At 51.7% G+C, this 16,082-nt stretch overlaps 1 protein-coding gene across 2 annotated transcripts in view; it reads right to left on the bottom strand.

Annotated features, from left to right (window-relative positions):
• The window catches only part of rtn2a (reticulon 2a), a 49,675-nt gene that overhangs the window by 17,448 nt on the left and 16,145 nt on the right, over positions 1-16,082 (bottom strand). The gene's annotated exons all lie outside the window — the stretch shown is intronic.

Raw genomic sequence — 16,082 nt, 5'->3', positions numbered from 1 at the left:
AGGGTGGTTCGTTGGCAGGCAGAGCCAACCGCATGTCGCGGAGGTTTCCCCGGAGGGGAAAGCCTGTAAGACTTCGGCATCCCTGGTGGCGAAGGCTTACAGTGCTGCGGGCCAGGCCGCCTCCTCTCTCCACGCCATGGCCATCCTGCAGGTCCACCAGGCTAAGGCGTTGAGAGAGCTCCACGAGGGCAGGGCCGACCCAGGTGTTATGCAGGAACTCCGTGCCGCCACTGACCTCGCTCTACGGGCGACTAAGGTGACGGCGCGGGCCCTGGGTCGGACGATGTCCACTCTGGTGGTCCAGGAGAGACACCTCTGGCTCAACCTTGCGAGAATGAGTGACGCCGAGAAAGTCCGCTTTCTCGACGCACCCATCTCGCAGGGTGGGCTGTTTGGTGACACCGTCGAGAGCTTCGCACAGCAGTTCTCGGCGGTGAAGGAGTTCCGAGTTCCCGCGCACCACCTGCTCCCCGACAGCCCCGGACCCCTTCGAGCTCTGCACCGGCTCAAGTGCATCCCCCTGGCTGCACCCCGGAAAAAGAGCCCGAAGGGAAGACCTCCTCCTCGTCAACAGCCTTCTAGGAAGAAGCGGCCCTGACGAGAAGACACCGGAGGAAGCAACATCTGGCCCGACCCTCACAGTACCATCTCTGACCGGTCGGTATGGGACGATCCCTGCCTCGTCTCCACAGCCAGGCCCTTTTCAGGGCCTGGCGCCCACTTACTCACAAAGAGAGTTGCTTTCCCCGGGCGTTCATTCCAGCCGATCGCACACTCCACCGGACTGTGCTCGGCGAACCGACCTCACACCCTGGCGAGGTGTGAGGCCGTACACATGCGACAACTGTCACCACTCTCAAACCGACAGTGCGTGCCGTTGTCCCGCCAGGCAGGCAAAAAGGCGGCATGAGTGGGCCTCCTTTTATACCGGATTTCCGGGGGCGGAGTCCCGCATGCAAATTGCATTCGCCAAATTTCATTGGCCTTTTCTATAGTAGTCAGAGTTGATTGGTTCTCAAGGGCGAACCCCATCTGTCGTTCTCGACACAACGTCGAGAGACCGACAGAAAGGGAACTTGTTTTCTTTGCAGTATTTGAGGTCTGAAAAAATATAGAGCATCTTTTCTGTTATTTTCTCATATTTCTCTAGTTCCCTTTCTGTCGGTCTCTCGACGTTGTGTCGAGAACGACAGATGGGGTTCGCCCTTGAGAACCAATCAACTCTGACTACTATAGAAAAGGCCAATGAAATTTGGCGAATGCAATTTGCATGCGGGACTCCGCCCCCGGAAATCCGGTATAAAAGGAGGCCGGCGTGCAGCATTCACTTACCTTTTGTTCTTCAGAGCCATCGCTCATGATTACATCTCAGGATTCTCAAATCCTCTTCAAACTTCACTACCGGATCTTCGACGTGTTGCAGCGGATCGTCCCTCCTGCAGCGACCTTCCCCTGGGCATCTCGGTGGTTCCAGTGGTGTCAGAGCTATTTCCAAAAAGTCCTTTTCAGGACTCGGCACTCTACAGCGCGGCATGTCCCGCTGTTCTCTTGGGTGCGGTACCCTCATCGAGGAGGGGGATGGACACGATCGCTGTGTTAGGTGTCTGGGCGTCCAGCACGCTGAAGCAGCGTTCGTTGACACATCTTGCCCGCACTGCGGGCAGATTGTCATGCAGAAGTTGCGGTCACGGTTGGCTGTCTTCCTCCGGGAACCAGCCAACATTTCGTCTGCTACCAGGGTTGTGGCATCTGTGGCTACGGCCCCGATGTCCTCTCGTGTTAGCAGCGTTAGTGATTCGGGGGCTACTGTGAGCGTCAACCCGCCAGCCAAGCGCTCACGGGCCGTTCACACCCCAGCACGCTCTTCTGACCGTTCCCCAACCGGCGGTGGCATACCGTCCGGATCCTCATCCACGCACTCGGAAACGGGGCGTGGCGAAGATGAGATGTCTATCGCAGCATCGGAGGGAGATCTGCTGGCATCCGACAATGACGAATCCGAGCTTCCCCCTACGGGGGGCCAAGCTCTGGAGGAAGCAGACGTTGAGATGTCGGCCATGCTAACCCGGGCTGCCGCGAGCATTGGGTTGCAGTGTACGGCACTGCCTCTACCCCAACGCTCGCGGTTGGACACATGGTTTCTGGGGTCGGATCGTGGTGTCAAGCCACGCCCACCCCCGGTTCCATTCTTCCCGGAGGTGCATGAGGAGCTGTGTCGGACATGGAGCGCCCCACTCACGGCTCGCTCCTCTCAGTCCAGCTCCGCCTCCCTCACCTCCCTCGATGGTGGGGCGGCCAAGGGCTACGTCGACGTCCCCCAGGTGGAACGGGCGATTGCGGTGCACCTGTGCCCGCAGACGGCCGCCACCTGGAGGACCCGGCCTCGCCTTCCGTCCAAAGCCTGTAAGACTTCGGCATCCCTGGTGGCGAAGGCTTACAGTGCTGCGGGCCAGGCCGCCTCCTCTCTCCACGCCATGGCCATCCTGCAGGTCCACCAGGCTAAGGCGTTGAGAGAGCTCCACGAGGGCAGGGCCGACCCAGGTGTTATGCAGGAACTCCGTGCCGCCACTGACCTCGCTCTACGGGCGACTAAGGTGACGGCGCGGGCCCTGGGTCGGACGATGTCCACTCTGGTGGTCCAGGAGAGACACCTCTGGCTCAACCTTGCGAGAATGAGTGACGCCGAGAAAGTCCGCTTTCTCGACGCACCCATCTCGCAGGGTGGGCTGTTTGGTGACACCGTCGAGAGCTTCGCACAGCAGTTCTCGGCGGTGAAGGAGTTCCGAGTTCCCGCGCACCACCTGCTCCCCGACAGCCCCGGACCCCTTCGAGCTCTGCACCGGCTCAAGTGCATCCCCCTGGCTGCACCCCGGAAAAAGAGCCCGAAGGGAAGACCTCCTCCTCGTCAACAGCCTTCTAGGAAGAAGCGGCCCTGACGAGAAGACACCGGAGGAAGCAACATCTGGCCCGACCCTCACAGTACCATCTCTGACCGGTCGGTATGGGACGATCCCTGCCTCGTCTCCACAGCCAGGCCCTTTTCAGGGCCTGGCGCCCACTTACTCACAAAGAGAGTTGCTTTCCCCGGGCGTTCATTCCAGCCGATCGCACACTCCACCGGACTGTGCTCGGCGAACCGACCTCACACCCTGGCGAGGTGTGAGGCCGTACACATGCGACAACTGTCACCACTCTCAAACCGACAGTGCGTGCCGTTGTCCCGCCAGGCAGGCAAAAAGGCGGAGTCAACCATCCCTCCGGGGAAACCTCCGCGACATGCGGTTGGCTCTGCCTGCCAACGAACCACCCTCGGTCGGAATGATGAAGCAGGCCGTCCCCTTGGTCCCCCTGTCACAGTCCATGGGAGCTTGGCAAAAGTTGCCCACACTGTCTCGGTGGCTAATGCGGACGGTCCGTCTCGGCTACTCGATCCAGTTCGCCAGGGCCCCTCCCAAGTTCCGGGGCATCATCTCCCCCTCTCTCAGAGGCAGAGACGCCTCCGTGCTTCGGGCAGAGGTCTCCACCCTCCTGGCGAAACAGGCGATCGAGTCCGTCCCACAAGCCGAGATGTACAGCGGGTTTTACAGCCCGTACTTCATCGTTCCAAAGAAAGACGGAGGGTTGCGTCCCATTCTGGACTTACGTACCCTGAACAGGCACCTTCACAAGCTGCCTTTCAGGATGCTAACCCAGAGGCGCATCCTGACATCTATCAGGTGTCAGGATTGGTTTGTGGCAATCGACCTGAAGGACGCTTACTTTCATGTCTCGATTCTTCCTCGACACCGACCGTTCCTACGGTTCGCTTTCGAGGGTCGGGCATATCAGTACAGAGTCCTCCCCTTCGGTCTGTCCCTGTCTCCACGAGTCTTTACGAAGATCGTGGAAGCCGCCCTTTCTCCTCTCCGGGAGAAGGGCGTGCGAATACTCAACTATCTCGACGACTGGCTTATCTTGGCGCACTCGCGAGATCTGTTGTGTACGCAGAGGGACATGGTGCTCCGGCACCTAGATCGATTGGGCTTTCAGGTCAACCGAGAAAAGAGCAAACTCTCCCCAGTGCAGAGCATCCTCTTTCTCGGTATGGAACTCAACTCTGTCACCATGACGGCGCAGCTGTCCGCAGCACGCGCCCAGTCAATGTTGAACTGCCTGGAACACTTCAGGCAGTCGGCGGTCCCCCTGAAACAATTTCAGAGGCTCCTGGGACACATGGCGTCTTCCGCGGGGGTAATACCCCTCGGATTGATGCACATGCGACCGCTTCAGCATTGGCTACAGAGTCGAGTTCCGAGGACGGCGTGGCACACCGGCAACAGGCGTATGGTGGTAACTCCTGTCTGCCGACGCACTCTAAACCCATGGTCTTCCATGACCTTTCTCCGAGCGGGAGTTCCCCTCGGGCAGATTACGAGGCACGTTGTGGTGACAACAGATGCCTCGCTGCAGGGTTGGGGTGCAGTGTGCAACGGGCACGCAGTAGCGGGGCGCTGGACGGGCCCCCGGCTGCGCTGGCATATCAATTGCCTAGAGTTGTGGGCGGTGCTGCTTGCACTGAGAAGGCTCCGGCCTCTGGTGCAGGGCCAGCACGTACTGGTCCGCCTGGACAGTACGGCAGCCGTAGCGTATATCAATCGCCAGGGTGGCGTACGCTCTCGGCAGCTAACACAACTTGCCCGACGCCTCCTCCTCTGGAGTCAGCAGGTGATCCGCTCCCTGCGGGCCACACACATCCCAGGCGTACTAAACGAGACAGCCGACGCGCTCTCTCGCCAGTACACGCCCTGCGGAGAGTGGCGACTCCACCCCCGCGCAGTTCAGCTCATTTGGGTACAGTTCGGCCAGGCACAGATAGACCTCTTTGCCTCCCGGGACAACACCCATTGTCCGCTTTGGTACGCCCTGACCGAGGCTCCCCTCGGCACGGATGCCCTTGCGCACAGCTGGCCGCGGGACAAGCGGAAGTACGCCTTCCCCCCAGTGAGCCTCCTTGCACACACACTGTGCAAGGTCAGGGAAGAGGAGCAACAAGTGTTAATGGTTGCGCCGTACTGGCCCAACCGCACTTGGTTCTCGGAGCTGATGCTCTTGACAACAGCTCCCCCCTGGCCCATTCCCCTGACAGAGGACCTGCTCTCTCAGGGGATGGGCACGTTATGGCATCCCAGACCAGACCTCTGGAACCTCCATGTCTGGTCTCTGGACGGGACGAGGAGATCCTGAGCAGGTTACACCCCGCTGTGGCTGAAACCATTGCACAGGCCAGAGCGCCATCCACTAGGCGGTTATACGCTTACAAATGGCGCCTCTTCTCATCCTGGTGTCTCTCCCAAGGAGCAGACCCACAGAGATGCTCGATCGGTATCGTGTTGTCCTTCCTACAAGAGAAATTGGAGACTAACATCTCCCCTTCCACGCTGAAAGTGTATGTAGCCGCAATTGCCTCTCATCACGACTCAGTAGATGGAAGGTCTCTAGGACAACACGACCTGATCACCAGGTTCCTAAGGGGCGCGAGAAGGCGGAACCCGCCTCGTCTCCGCTCCGTACCCTCTTGGGACCTTAACGTGGTCCTGGGGGGCCTATCCAGGCCTCCCTTCGAGCCCCTTGAAGCTTCCGATCTTCCTCACCTGACGAGTAAGACGGCCCTTCTGTTGGCGCTCGCCTCCTTCAAGAGGGTAGGGGACCTCCAAGCATTCTCTGTGTCCCCGGATTGCCTTGAATTCGGGCCTGGTAACTCTCACGTTGTCCTGAGACCCAGGCTCGGATACGTGCCCAAAGTTCCCACTACTCCCTTTCGGGACCAAGTGGTGAACTTGCAGGCGCTCCCCATCGGGGAGGAAGACCCAACCCGGTCCGTGTTGTGTCCAGTACGCGCACTGCGCCTCTACTTAGACCGCACACAGAGCTTCCGCAGCTCTGACCAGCTCTTTGTTTGTTTTGGAGGACAGCAGAAGGGGAAGGCTGTCTCCAAGCAGAGATTAGCGCACTGGATCGTAGATGCCGTTACGACGGCATACCGATCACAGAATCTCCCATGCCCACTGTCGGTTACGGCTCACTCCACACGGGGTCTGGCCTCCTCATGGGCATTGGCCAGAGGCGCGTCTCTAGCAGACATTTGTAGAGCAGCGGGTTGGGCTACGCCCACCACCTTCGCAAGGTTTTACAATCTTCGCGTAAACCCGGTGTCAGCCCACGTCCTACGTGGCGACATGTAGGACTGGCATCCGGGAGGGCGTATGCCTGCGAAAGCACCATCCCACCCTCTAGCAGGTTGGGTCAGTGTGCTATATATACCTTTTCTTCTTACCCTATCACATGGCTAAGGAAATCGGTACTTCACCAGCCTCCCTTCTTACCCAGACTCTGGTTAAGAACAGGCATTCCATCCATCACTAAGCAAAGCACCCCCTGCGGATTGGTTGGGCAGAGCAACCTTTCCCTTAGGCCGGGATACCATATGACCTATCACAGATAGTTCTAACCGGCCTGGTGCTGTCAGACGCATCAACACCCCCACCGTGGGTTGTTCCGTCTGCTATACTCTCATGACTATGGTTCCCACACATGGTAACCCATGAACTTCCCCAGGTGGACCTCCACCTCGCGGTTAACTACCCAGTCCGCACATTCCATGCGTTCTCCTCCAAGGACGAGACCATACTTTTATCCACCATATTCCTCCCCACGGGTAGGAGGTGGCCTCTGTAGCGCTTCTCTGATTAAGAGTCGCGCTTACCCGGTGTAAACTGATCCGGACGGCCTCTCGCCTATAGAGAGCTAAGGCCCCGTCCGTGAAAGTTACCGGTCAGGGCTGTACCCATCTTTCTCCAAGAAAGCTCTGGAACCCCCCGACCACCACACTGGAAGGTTACAGTCTCACGAAAGCTTCGAGATGACACGCCCAGGCTTGTTACCGTCGCTTCGCTAGAGATTGTGACGCGATACAGCGTTGTGGCGTTTTCCATAGGCAACCCCATCTGTCGTTCTCGACACAACGTCGAGAGACCGACAGAAAGGGAACGTCTTGGTTACGTATGTAACCTCAGTTCCCTGATGGAGGGAACGAGACGTTGTGTCCCTTATGCCACGAACACGTATCGGATTCTGCTGCAGTTTGAGAGGTCTCAGGCTCTTCAGAACAAAGGTAAGTGAATGCTGCACGCCGGCCTCCTTTTATACCGGATTTCCGGGGGCGGAGTCCCGCATGCAAATTGCATTCGCCAAATTTCATTGGCCTTTTCTATAGTAGTCAGAGTTGATTGGTTCTCAAGGGCGAACCCCATCTGTCGTTCTCGACACAACGTCTCGTTCCCTCCATCAGGGAACTGAGGTTACATACGTAACCAAGACGTTTTCATTTTCTGCAAATAGGGACAATATTTTTATTTGAAATGTGTGAGATATTTAATTAGTTCACAGCATTAAACATAAATTATCATTTTACCTTAAAACATACCAGGTACATTTTAAAATCAGAAAAAAAGGATTCCAGATTCCACTGCTGTAGTTTCTTAGGAGACTGAGCTCTTCTGGGGCAAACAAACAGATCTTGCTCTAGTTTTTCAAATGGTAATAAAAAGTTATATAATAAAGGATATGTTAAGGATTATTGGTCAGATTGATTTCTTTGTTTGTGGGCTAAATGCTTAATCCACGTTTAGTAACCTATGTGAATAAACATTCTCATTCCCAAATTATGTCTTAACCTTCCCATATTGTATACAGGGAATACTAACTTATACCATCAAATAGAAGACTAAGAATGAATAGAGTACTCAAATCTGTTGCTATAAGTCAATAAAACTGATTAATCAGATTTGGGGATCTAAGTAGATCTACACACAAAAGAATGGTGCCATTTAGCACTAAAAGCGGTTCCTTGCTTGTAATCATAGGGGAACCAGTTTAAGTGCTATGTAGTAACATATCTTGGTGCTTCAGTGGTTTAAAAGAGGTTCTTTGGGGTGACCGAGCTGATATATAGCACCGTTTCCTTATAAAGAACCCTGTATGGTTCTTCAGGGGTTCTATACAGCACCTCAGTCATCCCAAAGAACTGCTGAAGAACCACTGAAGCACCAAAATATTGTTCTATATTGCACTTAAACTGGTTCCCCTATGATTACGAGCAAAGAACCACTTTCCGTGCAATATAGCACTATTTTGAAATGGGAACTGCAGTTGGATTTGTACGTGTGTGGTATTGTTTGGTGTTGTCTGTTGTGGTGTATTATCTTTTTGTGATATGGACGTGAATAAAGTGAAAATTGAAATGAACTGTAAAGGTGAAAATACACAAGACTGATGTGAGTAAAATTAAACAACAGAATGACTTCATTCCCAGCGTATTGTGCAAAATACAATGAAACTGTCTGAAAACACATGCACCACCATCTCGCTAATGACATACATGCTAATACATATACACATACAAATAAACCTTACAAGGACATCACAATAAAGAGAACATCTGAATGACACAGTAAGCGTAGGATTATTTGTTGACCACCAGATGGCAATGTGTAGTAGAGCACTGTGTCAAAAGCTTCGCAGCATCAACACAGTTTGCTGTAAAAGACTCACTGCTTCAGAAGGCTCGCTTGGCACATCCCTTTCCGAGAGAACTGTCTGCATTTTCACGAATACAAATGACTCTATACAGTTATGCTGTCAATATGTTATGATTTTGTGTACATTTTGTGTATGGAAATACTTATTCTCTCAATGCTGCTGCATGGCCAGTTTATTAGATGGCACATTTGGAGGTCCTGAGGAGTTTTATGGCTGCCCTGTCCTGAATCTTAGGGTGAGAGTAGAGGTGGTTGATAAAGTCGGGCCCTGTAGTGCATTGTCAAGAGTGCTTGATGGGGGCCGACATCATTACAGTTATTGAGGTTAGACACTAGGAGGATTAAAGATACATGTTTGGGCCAAATTATAGTTAACAAAATGCCCTGGACCCCATGGTGACTAATAATAAAATTTGAAGAAGGTTATCTAAGTGTATATGTTTATGTGTAGGTATGAAGTAGCTAGATAGTAGGGTCAGTGGTAGATTTCCTACTGTGAGAGTTCAGTATCCTACTGGATACTGATTTTTGTTCAAATAAGGAAGTTTAGCCACATCTTCGATTAAAAATGATGAGGTTGCTGTCACAAAAAATGCCCATGTATGATAATTAATTTGCAGCAGAGGAGGAAGGTCTGCTGTGTCTGAGGTAGAGGGTTAAAAAGATAGGCACAGTCAAACATCCAATATATATCATAGGTTATATACTGTATATATATAAATCCCTTCAAAATACACATCCATTTTGTTTTTTTGTTTGTTACTTTTGACTTTGTTTGCTTAAAGGACATGGCTTTCCAAGGGCCCTATCATACACCCGGCGCAAGGTGGAGCATATTCAGCCAGACGCAGTTCTCGTTTTCCTGCGCTGTGTTGTTTAAATAGCAAATGCATTTGCACCCATTTGTGCACCCATGGGCGTGTTGGTCTAAAAAAGAGGGTTCCCTTTCTGTCGGTCCCTCGACATTGTGTCGAGAACAACAGATAGGGTTCGCCCTTTAGAACCAATCAACACTGACTACTATAGAAAAGGCCAATGAAATTTGGCGAATGAAATTTGCATGCCGGTCTCCGCCCCCGAATGTCCGGTATAAAAGAAAAGAACTCTAATCGAGTAGGGGGATGGACACAATCGCTGCATTAGGTGTCTGGGCGTCCAGCACGCTGAAGCAGCGTGTGTTGACACATCTTCCCCGCACTACGGGCAGATTGTCATTCAGAAGTTGCGGTCACGGGTGGCTGTCTTCCTACGGGAACCAGCCACCATTTCGTCTGCTACCCGAGCTGTGACATCTGTGGCTACGGCCCCGATGACCACCCACGTTAGCAGCGTTAGTGATATGGGGACGTATGCGAACGTAAACCCGCCAGCCAAGTGCTCACGGGCCGATCGCAACCCGATTCGCTCTTCTGAACGTTCCCCAACCGGCGGTGGCATACCGTCCGGATCCTCAGGCACACACTCGGAAACGATGTGTGACGTAAATGAGATGTCGCTCGCAGCATCGGAGGGAGACTGGCATCAGACTCTGACGAATCCGAGCTCCACCCCCAGCGGTCAGTGATGTCATCCGTGCTAACCCAGGGATACGTGGTTCCTGAGGTCGGAGCGCGGTGCAAACCGCGCCTACCCCGGGTGCCATGTTTTTCCCGGAGGTGCATGAGGATCTGTGTAAAACTTGGAACGCTCCACTCACGGACTGTTCCAGTGAAACCAGCTCCTGCTCCCTTACTTCCCTCGCTGGTGGCGCAGCCAAGGGCTACGTCGAGATCCAGGGGGTGGAACGTCCGCCTGCGTTGCACCTGTGCCGCAGACGGCTACCACCTGGGGAGAATCAGCCACGCCTACCATCCAAAGCGCGTAAGACTTCGGCATCATTGGTGTCGAAGGCTTGCGATGCCGCCGGCTAGGCTGCCTCCTCTCTACAATTGGCCATCCTGCAGGTCCGCCAGGCCAAGGCGTTGAGAGAGTTCCACAAGGGTAAGGCCGACCCGGGTATAATGCAGGATCTCCGTGCTACCACTGACGGCGCTCTACGGGCAACCAAGGTGGCAGCACAGGCCCTGGGTCGGACGATGTCCACGGTAGTGGTCCAGGAGACAACCCCGGCTGAACCTTGCGGCGATGAATGACACCGAGAAAGTCCGCTTTTTTGGTGCATCCGTCTTGCAGGGTGGGTTGCTGGTAACACCGTCGAGGACTGCGCTCAGCAGATTTATGACCGTGAAGCAGACAGTGGCAATTAGCCACATTTTTTCACACCGCGACTCGGCTGCCTAGAGGCCTCCGAGATCCTGCGTGACGTCTGCTTCCCGGCAACCCAGGACCCCTTCGACATCAGCTCTGATCCTGTGCATCTAGATCGATTGGGATTTCAGGTCAACCGAAAAAAGAGCAAACTCTCCCCAGGGCAGAGCATCCTCTTTCTCGATATGGAACTAAACTCTATCACCATGACGGCGCAGCTGTCCGCAGCACGCGCCCAGTCAGTGTTGAACTGCCTGGAACACTTCAGGCAGTCGGCGGTCCCCCTGAAACAATTTCAGAGGCTCCTGGGACACATGCCGTTCTCCGCGGGGGTAATACCTCCCAGATTGATGCACAGTAGACCGCTTCAACACTGGCTACACAGTCGAGTTCCGAGGACAGCGTGGCACAACGGCAGCAGGTGCATGGTGATGACGCCCTGCTGCGGACCCACCCTAACCCCTCGGGCAGGTTACGAGGCACGGACACCTCGCTGCAGGGGTGGGGTGCAGTGTGCAACGGGAATGCAGTCGCAGTAGTCTATGCTGGCATATCAATTGCCTAGAGTTGTGGGCTGTGCTGCTTGCGCTGAGAAGGCTACGGCCTCTAGTGCAGGGCCAGCCTGGACAGCACGACAGCCGTAACGCACATCGCCAGGTTGGCATACGGTAACAGCAGCTAACACGACTTGCCCGACGCCTCCTCCTGTGGAGTCAGCAGGTGATCCTTTCCCTGCGGGCCACACACATCCCAGGCGAACTGAACCAGACAGCCGACGCACTCTCTTGTCAGTATACACCTTGCAGAGAGTGGCGACTCCACCCACGGTCCAGATCATTTGGGTGCTGTTCGGACAGGCACAGATAGACCTCTTTGCCTCCGCGACACCACCCATTGTTCGCTTTGATATTCCGGCACGGATGCCCTGGCGCACAGCTGACCGCGGGGACGGGTGGAAGCAAACCTCCCCCCCAGGAACCTCCTTGCACAGACACTGTGCAAGGTCAGGGAAGAGGAGCACCAAGTGCTATTGGTTACACCGCACTGGTCTAACCACACTTGGCTTCAGAGTTGATGCTCTGGACAGGGACTCCCCCTGAACCATTCCCCTGAGAGAGGACCTGCTCTCTCAGGGGAAGGTCTCAAGTCTCTGGATGTTATGGGGCTGTCTTGGCTGATACGCCTCTGCAGGACCACGTGGCTGTCGGGGACAGTGCCTTTGGACTGGCAGACCGGGGTGGTGGTCCCTCTTTTTAAGAAGGGGGACCGGACGGTGTGCTACAACTATCGAGGATCACACTTCTCAGCCTCCCCGGGAAAGTATTTGCCAGGGTATTGGGGAGGATAATCCGTCCAATGGTAGAAACTTGGATTCAGGAGGAACAGTGTGGTTTTCGTCCCGGTCGTGGAACACTGGACCAGCTCTATACACTCTCCAGGGTGCTGGAGGGTTCATGGGAGTTTGCCCAACCAATCCACATGTGTTTTGTGGATTTGGAGAAGGCATTCGACTGTGTCCCTCGCGGCATCTTGTGGAGGGTGCTCTGGGAGTATTGGAATCGGAAGCCTTTGTTAAGGGCTATCCGGTCCTTGTGCGACCGGAGCAGGAGCTTGGTTCGCATTGCCGGCAGTAAGTCAGACTTGTTCCCTGTGCATGTTGAACTCCGGCAGGGCTGCCCTTTGTTGCCGGTTCTGTTCATAATTTTATGGACAGAATTTCTAGGCGCAGCCAGGGCCGGAGGCCGTCGGGTTAGGGGACCACACGATTTCATCTCTGCTCTTTGCGGATGATGTCGTCGTGCTGGCCCCATCAGACCAGGACCTTCAGCATGCACTGGGACGGTTTCCAGCCGAGTGTGAAGCAGCTGGAATGAGAATCAGCACCTCCAAATCTGAGGCCATGGTTCTCAGTCGGAAAAGGGTGGCTTGCCCACTTAAGGTGGGTGGAGAGTCCCTGCCTCAAGTGGAGGAGTTCAAGTATCTGGGGGTCTTGTTCACACGTGAGGGAAGAATGGAACGGGAGATTGACAGACGGATCGGTGCAGCTTCTGCAGTAATGCGGTCGCGGTACCAGTCTGTCGTGGTGAAGAAGGAGCTGAGCCGCAAGGCGAAGCTCTCAATTTACGTTCCTACCCTCACCTATGGTCATGAGCTGTGGGTCATGAACGAAAGGACAAGATCCCGGATACAGGTGGCCGAAATGAGCTTTCTCCGCAGGGTGGCTGGGCGATCCCTTAGAGATAGGGTGAGAAGCTCAGTCACTCGGGAGGAGCTCAGATTAGAGCCGCCGCTCCTCCACATCGAGAGGGGACAGCTGAGGTGGCTAGGGCATCTTTTCCGGATGCCCCCTGGAAATCTTCCCGAGAAGGTGTTCCAGGCATGTCCCACCGGGTGGAGACCCCAGGGAAGACCTAGGGCACGCTGGAGGGACTATGTCTCCCGGCTGGCCTTGGAACGCCTCAGGGTCCCCCCGGAAGAGCTGGAGGAAGTGTCTAGGGGGAGGGAAGTCTGGGCATCCCTGCTTAGACTGCTGCCCCCGCGACCCGGCCCAGGATAAGTGGAAGAAAATGGACGGATAGATGGATACACAGAGGCCACAGGAGCACGGTGTTGATGAAAATTTGATTAGTGTAACGGGTTTTATGTGACTAATGGGATATTGGATATGTGTCTTAAATCTCTGTGGTTCTAGGAGGAACAGTGTTGAGAACCCTAGTAACCAGAGCAGCCATTGTGTAAAGCAGATAATTTTGTTTTATTTGTTTATTGTAACAGATGGCTTCGGTTTTGATTTAATTTGACTCTTTATTGTTAAATTCTGTCTGGGTTGAGTTGATTCGGTTAAGTTGATGTACTTTTCCAACTTTTATTTGGTTTATGTTAGCACCCGTCTCACCCGCAAAGCCCTCAGCATTGCAGGCGATCCCACCCACCGACACACAGCTTCTTCAGTCTGCTGCCATCAGGGAGGAGACTGCGGAGTCTCCAGGCGAGGACCAGCAGACTGAAGGACAGCTTCATCCATCAGGCTGTCAGGAAGCTGAACTCCCTCCCGTCCTTGCCCCCCCTCCCCTTTTTAACCCCAAGCAACACTGAACTCTGACACTACGATCCCCCCCCCCCTTTACTACTGTGACCCGCACCAGTCACTTTGTGCGTCACTGCAGCAATGATCTCTACCTCATCCAGCATTGTCTGAAATCTACCTCTTCTGAGGTAGTCTGATAAAAAGACTGTTCTTTTTTTCTTGCACTACTCTCATCAGCACAGTATTATTTTTATTCAACTGGTTTGCACTTTATCTGCCATGTGCCAATTGTCACTTTATCTCTCTTTATTTTTATTTTTTTATTGTTCTACAATGTCCTCATTTGTATATCCATATAGTTTATATGTACATATGGTTAAATCGTATTTATCTTTATTTCAACGTCTACTGTCAGTGTTTAATGTTATTTGTATGCACCAAGGGTCTGAGAGTAACGCAATTTCGATTCTCTGTATGTATGTACTGTACATGTGGAAGAATTGACAATAAAGCACACTTGAACTTGAACTTGAACTCTGGAGAGAGGACTGGTTAAGAAATGACTTTAAATGATTTGTATTAATAAAGAAAACTGTTTTATATGAGAATATTGAGTAGTGAATGACTTTACCACACAACACATGTATATACAGGTGCTGGTCATATAATTAGAATCTCATCAAAAAGTTGATTATTGAACCTTTTCACAATATTCTAATTTTATGAGATACTGAATTTTGGGTTTTCATAAGTTGTCAGTTATAATCATCAAAATTAAAAGAAATAAACACTTGAAATATATCAGTCTGTGTGAAATGAATGCGGTCTAATTATATTCTAATATTCTAATATATGGAATATTCTAATTATATGACCAGCACCTGTATATATATATATATATATATATATAAACGTTTCATTAGTCAGTCGTTGTTTCGGAGTCCCTTATGTTTAATGGTTTAGTTTGATTGTTGACTGTTGACTGTTGTTTCTTGGTTATTTTAAGGTTGCAGTTGTCTTATTAATAAATCTATACTGCACCTGGATCCGCTTCCTGCCTGGATTAATATTACTAAATTGTACCATTTAACTTCTAGCTTGTAACCAAACTGTTTTGATTTTGACCAAACTATCTTTAATTATAATCATTCAGCTTCTGAAAAAACCTAAGTTTTAGTTTATGAACATTTGAAGCTAATTTCTGTATTGTGAATAAGTGATCAACATCATGTTATTAAATAGATTAAAATGTTTTATTGTTTAACAGCCGTAATACAGACACATACAACTATGTGCACACAAATACAGACACTCTATACTCTGTAATATTAGTACTACTTACATGGTATTATTGCAAGTCTTACAAATGAGCTAGAAATACTTTATTACATATATTATTAATAGGTCAATGGTGAATTTTCAACAATATTATGGATTTCACAGTTGCAATGTCCAGATTGAAAGTGGCAAGAAACCAAAACTCCAATGATGTAAACAAATGGAGAAAAAACCTTGGGCAAAACAGATTAGACCGGAAGAGTCAGCTCTCCACTGGCTTGTTAAAAAAAACTGCTCCATCTTGACAGGCTAAGCTTGTATAAGCTAGAGGCCTAGATAAAACAATTAATCGTAAGAACGGTCAAGTACAAAATATAAGTGTGATAAATGAATTCAATTATTAAGTAATTAGCTAATATCTACTGTAATGGCTTGTTTTCTGGACATCATCCGTCTGAATATGAGCCAGATCGAGCTTTGTTTACCTCAGGAAAACGAAAAGTCAGACATACTGAATAGCATTCAATGTATCAAGGCATCTCTTTAATACTCTTGTTGACTCCATAGTAGATGTTCATTACTAAGCCCTGTTTAGTTCATCGAGTGCAGGTAACTAATCCAGGCACATTATGAAGTTGGGATTAGACATAGGTGTAAAACACAGGGAGGGGTAGACGGAACACAGTGTGATGTTCGTCTCAAAGGATGAGCAAACATAAATAGATTAGCCAATCAGCACATGTCTAGAGAATCTCTAGCAGAGATAGACAACAGCTTGACAAATGTGATGAACACAGAGGGTTTATTTTTCTCCGCATCTCCAGCTTCTATTGCTACAGCCCATGGACTGCATAGAGACAAAGACAGTCCAAGAGAGCTATTGCACGAACAATTATGTCTTTAGCAGCGAGTGAACAAACTAACTAACAACACTGCACTTAATGCGTCTGGTA

Source organism: Triplophysa dalaica, chromosome 9 (genome assembly GCF_015846415.1).
Source record: "Triplophysa dalaica isolate WHDGS20190420 chromosome 9, ASM1584641v1, whole genome shotgun sequence".
NCBI lineage: Eukaryota > Metazoa > Chordata > Actinopteri > Cypriniformes > Nemacheilidae > Triplophysa > Triplophysa dalaica.
Note: the sequence above shows the minus strand (reverse complement) of the source record. Positions and strands in the feature narration are given on the sequence as shown.